The sequence below is a fragment of the Paroedura picta genome, chromosome 5 (genome assembly GCF_049243985.1).
Source record: "Paroedura picta isolate Pp20150507F chromosome 5, Ppicta_v3.0, whole genome shotgun sequence".
In the NCBI taxonomy this organism is placed as follows: domain Eukaryota; kingdom Metazoa; phylum Chordata; class Lepidosauria; order Squamata; family Gekkonidae; genus Paroedura; species Paroedura picta.
In genome coordinates, this window is record NC_135373.1 from 67,028,330 (window position 1) to 67,034,329 (window position 6,000).

Below are 6,000 nucleotides of genomic sequence, written 5' to 3' on the forward strand. Positions count from 1 at the left end.
TACACAGAGGAAAATCTCATTGTTAAGTAGAACCGTTCTCCTTACTCAACAACTGAGAATGTTCAATAAAATCAGAGCCCAGCAGCACCTTTAAGACCAACAAAGATTTATTCAAGGCGTGAGCTTTCGAGTGCAAGCACTCTTAGTCAGTGCTTGCACTCGAAAGCTCATGCCTTGAAAAAATCTTTGTTGGTCTTAAAGGTGCCACTGGACTCTGATTTTATTGTGCTAATGCAGACCAACACAGCTACTCATTTGAATTGAGAATGTTGTTATGCTTTATGACAGCATCAAGGAGGATGACATCTTAGTGCTCATAGTCAATGAATGTTTGGCTTCAGTCCACAGATTTTCTGTGGGAGGGAGGACTTCTTGAAGAATATGAATTTCTCACCTCATAGGGTTGCCAACTCTGGACTGGGAAATGTCTGTGGAAGGCAGGGTTTGGGGAGGGGAGGGGGCATACGATGCCCAACAGCCTATCCTGAAAGAAGAGTTCGTTTTTATAAGCCACTTCTCACTACCTGAAGGAGTCTCAAAGCAGCTTACAATCATCTTGCCTTCCTCCCACCACAACAGACACACTGTGAGGCAGGTGGGGCTAAGAGAGCTCTGAGAGAATTGTCGCTGACACAAGATCCAAATGGCTGCATTTGGAGGAATGGGGAATCGAACCTCATTCTCCAGATAAGAGTCCACAGCTCTTTAACCACTACACCAAATAGCCTTAGCGTACGAAGCAATTAAAAGTAAGGTTTTGTCATGCATTCTCCCATTTTCCCCAGGAGCTCAGACTATTGTGTGAAAACCATCCTTCTAACCTGGTCCTTTGATTCATGTTTTCCATCAGTGCCTCTAGGCATTACTTTGAAGCTCCCAGCTAGTTTTATGCCTATCCTTATCCATTGTTGTTCCTCTATATTTATTTATTTATTTTATTTATTTATTTATTTATCATACTTATATACCGCCCTCCCCGGAGGCTCAGGGCGGTTTACATCATAACAGAGAACAATACATAAAACAGTCTGTAACATGTATAACTGATAACTAATAATTGTAACCAAAATAACAGCACAATATAACGGTATAACAATATAGTACTACAAACAGGTCCAGGGCTTATTGATGGGATTCTGAGACAGTCTAGGGGTGGGACATGTCTGGCTGTCCAAGTTGGAATAGGGCCAATCAGGGTGCAGCCAGCTTTGCCCTGATTGGCCCTGCCTCTGCAGTTCCCACCCTCTATCCCAGGACTCTAGCCTTTTACTCATGCCTCAGTGCCTAGAGCCAGCAGCAGGTAAAGTGAGAGGGCCCTGGGCAAAGGGTCATGGTGGAGGGCTTGCTAACGAGGGCCTCCCGGCCTGCTGACTGCCTGCTAAGGAGCTCTGTCCCGGCCCTGATAATGAGCTGCCCAGCTCCGGCCTGCCCCACTAATGAGCTGCGGCCCAAAGCCACCTTAAGCTGCCTGGCCAAGGGAGGGGACCCTTTCAAGGCCCGTTCTTAGCAATGGACTTTAAAGCTAGTTTTATATATAACCTTGAAGAGTGTGAATGCTCACAGCTTCAATCAACCTCATAGCTGTGTAAGAACCTAGGAAGTAGACATAGAGTCTCTGGGTTTTGCGCCCTTATAGATCAAAGGGGCAGTTTGTGAGAACTAGTTTTCACGCATTTAGTTAGGGGTAGGACCCCAAGTAGATATAAGCCCTGTTCCCCTATTGTTCCCCGTCTTCACCAATATCTCTGTACTGTGTGTTTCCTGCTCTGCTGTAATCAGTAAAGTCAATAAAGACTGAATCTGTTTTGGACCTCATGCATGGTCTTGGATCTGTCTCAGATGGGGAGTCTTCAGTGAGTCTCTTTCCTAGGATCCTGGCAGGTTTTACATACAAAATATGGCTATAGATCATCCTTGGAAGAGAGCTTTTCTTCAGGTGGTGCACAGATGTGAATGAACCACATAGGATTTGGTTTCACATATCCTCAACATATGGAAAACAGGTCTTCAGGGCAGAGTCTACACTTGCTTTGTTTATTCCATTGTCAATCCTGTGGAATTCAGATCGCTTTGAACTCGGATCTTCCTCTTTCCCCCCCCCTCCCCATTGAAACAGGAAAGTGTTCTGCATGTGGTTAGGTTAGTTCTGAAGGGGAGGGAGCCAAGCCTTTTTCTTTCTTTACTTGAAGGGGGGGGGGGGAGAAGCCAAGCAGATAGCCTCTTTCTTTTCTTGGAGGGGGTGGGGGAGAAGATTGAAAAAGGCAGAGGAGGGAAGAAAAATCCAGGACCGACAGAAGTTGAGAGAAATTAGGGGCTTCTCCTTTAAGGCAAGCATGTCACAAGACCAGGTATGGCCTATCAGAGATTCTCTACCACGGAGCTTGGTTTCCCAATCCAGATTTTAAAATATATTGAGTATTAAAAGCACTCCAAGATATTGCACAATAAAGGTAGGGTCACTCCGGATCAATCCTTCTTGCTGCAGAAGGAAAATTTAAATCGCCCAAAATCCAAACGGAAATTGCATTCTGTGTAGAGGGCAGGGACTGAATCGATCTGGGGTTGGAATAAAAACTCCGTGCAGTTTACACCTTAGTTTAGTTTGTAATAGCAGAACTGAAACCTAGGACCTAGATCGATCAAAGAGGCTACTAAGTGATGAGATCCCCTGCCCCCCCCCCATGACAATTCTGCTGGCTAAGTTTTGCGCCACTGCCGTTATGCTCCAAAGTAATAGAGTTTTAAGTTTTATTTTATGATCTATTTTAAATTGTATTACATTTAATGTCCATATTGTTTTGGTCTCTTATGCTTCTGTCTATATATAATGTGGTTTGAATGACTGTAATAAGGTGTGACTGACAGACTGAATGAGTGGGAATTTAAACTCAGGTGTTCAGGATCCATATACAACACCACTTTCCACAATGCCTTAATTCTAGTATAAAATATGCAGCATCAGCCCCAGATGTCTGCCTTCTAAAGCAGTCCTGGGTTATTTAAAGTAGCCCCAAATCACTTTCATATATGTTGACAAAAGCCTAACAAAGTTTCTCAAGAGGAACCAATCAGATATATTTACATTTATTATATAAAAATGACAAAGCTTGTATATGGAGAATACTGCCTGTTTTGCACATAAGAAGATAATTAAATGTGTCAGTAAATATAAAACATTTATTCCAGTGCAGTATCACTGGTGAAATTGCCTAGATATAGATTGCATTTAATGGCATAAATGAAATCACCTATTGCTGTTCCGTTTTTGGAAGTTTACATGGTACTGAAGCAGTTAGGATTTACCTCCAGAGGGGACACTTAAACTGAAAAAAACAAATTCAAGTTCCTTCTACAAAGAGAAAACTGTGAAAGTGGCACCATCTGGTGGCTGACAATAAAAACATCCTGTCTTTTTTCTTTTTCACCCTCCTTCATGATATACTTCAGATTGAGGCCTCTTCAGTTGTTAAATTTTTTAGTGATCCAGCTTCACATAACAAGAGGGAGGGCTACCAGTCATCCTCACAATATGTGTGGTCACCATTTTGTTTGGGTAAGGCAATGCATTTTCCAGCTTTGGTGCATGCAAATATGCACCCTGAAGAAATCTAGCTTTCTAAATGTGCATACTAAAGTGGGAAAATATATGCATCACCCTATGTTTGGGGGTTGTCTGTCCAAGCACCCTGTATTAGTCTCTGCAGCAGCAGAACACCGGGAGAAGGCACTAAGCCTCTTCCATTTGAGAACTGCCAAAGTGATCCCAGTCTTCCTGGACAAAGCCTATGTGTGCACTTGGAAAACAGTTTTCTAACAACACTGGGAGGGGGGATTTTCTGCCTTGCTGAGACCCACCATGAACCTCAGACAAAAGATTCCCTGGTCCCCACCACCACCACTCAAATTCAACCTAATGGAAACAAATTACAGGACTTGTGTGGGGCCCCAAGATGACTAGACTCTCAAGACTTTTGCATTCCTAGTGCACCCTTGTCTGGCACCCAATGACACCTAGTGATTGCAGTGCTTACTATGTCTTTCTGGCCATTGACTAGAAAACAGGACTGGCCCAACTCTAAAATAAATCTCAATGAAACAAAACTGGCATGAGTTCAGTACTGCTTCTTGATTTGTTATGAACTTTAACCACAAGAAAATAGCAGTTGTTTGAATTGTCAACAGAGGTTTGGCTTGCTAACTCTGATTGTAAAAGTTCTGGAAATTTGAGGTGGAGCAGGGGATGGCCAGGTTTGGGGGAGAGAGCACCTCAGCCAGGTAGACTGCCATATTTGAAAGTTGATGTTACATATTGTTGTTACTATATATCGTTCCATGTAATTTGTATTATATAATGTTCAATGTAAACTGCCCAGAGCTGCAAAGAAATGGGTGGCATAGAAATATAAATAAACAAACAAACAAACAAATAAATAAATAAATAAATAGAACCCACACTCCAGAGAAACTGATCTCTGTAGTCTGGAGATTAACAGTAATCCTGGGAAATCTCCAGGCCCCACCTGGAAGTTGGCAACCTTATTTATTTATTTTTACCATTTATATACCACCCTCCCCAAAGGCTCAGGGCAGTTTACAAGGAACTGAAGAAACTATACATGAAAGATTACATATAACTAATTATAACATTAATATTATCTTTAACTGCTCCTGTGGAGCGGATTAAATAAAGCCCTAAGGGCTATTGGGGAGGAGTTAGGGTGGACTCTGTCCGTGATAAAAACTCGAAGGGGCGAATCAGGAGCTGCGAAGCGTACCTCCCCATTGCCCACTTGCCCCGGCCTTGCCCGGCATAGAACTCCTTACCATCGCCCTAGGGAAAGGAGCAGGGACGCCACGTCGAAGACACGGCGTCCCTGCTCCTTTCCCGCCACCCCCAAACAACACGCTGCTGGCTACATCCGACTACCCCCCGCCATCCCAGCCCCCTTCCCACCCCGCGCCGCCTGCCTCCGACACAAACACCCCACACACACACACTCCAGCACCCACCTGCCGCCCGCTCATACCCCCAACCCTCCCCAGACCCCTTCCCGACCCGCCGCCAGTCCCCGTGACACAGAAACCCACCCAGCCACACGTTCCACCAGCCACCCGCCGCCTGCTAACCCCCCCTCCCAAGACCCTTTTGCGACCCAGCACAACGCCCTGCCGACCACTCGCCACCTCTCCCTCATCCCCTGTCCCCACGCTTCCCACCCACACACCAACTCACCCTTCCCCCGCCCGAGCCCCGCTCCCAGACACCACGCTCACCTTCCGCCGGCCCTCCTGCTCCCTGTCCCTCTCTTCCCTTTGGCCTCGCACAGATGCTGCTGGCCTGCGCACCCTGCGCGCAGCCCGGCACACCAGCCAAATGAACCAGGCATGCACGGACCCCCCCAACACCCCGCCCCCCCCCCCGCTCCAGCATGCATGCCCGGACTCCCGAGCATGCGTCCTTCCCTTCCCCAACACCCGCCCCACCCCCCCTCCAAGCCGCGCCGCTTACCCGCCTGCCCCCAGCAGCTTCCGGCCAAGCTACAAGGTAGGACACACTTGCCCTATGCCCGTTTTTACGCCCATTTTTATAAATGGGCTTTTCTCCTAGTTAACTGATAATAACAAAGTAACTGTATAACATTAAACAATAATAATACAACAGGTCCAGGGGTCTTGGGGGATTTCTGAGGGGGAGGAGAGGGAGAGGGAGGCAGGGGCCCTGCTGGTGTTATTGATTGATTGTGCCTGGCCTCAGCCAAATGCCTGGTGGAAGAGCACCCTTTTACAGGCCCTGCAGAACTGCTTTAGCTCCTTCAGGGCCCAGATCTCATCTGGGAGCCTATTCCACCAGGTGGGGACAAGACAGAGAAGGCTCTGGCCCTGGTCAAGGCCAGGCGGACTTCTTTGGGGCCAGGGACATCAGCTGGTTGGTATTGGCGGCTTTTTCATTGCTAAATCAACACTGGGCCCTGATGCACTTCTGGTTGGTTTGCTATGTTC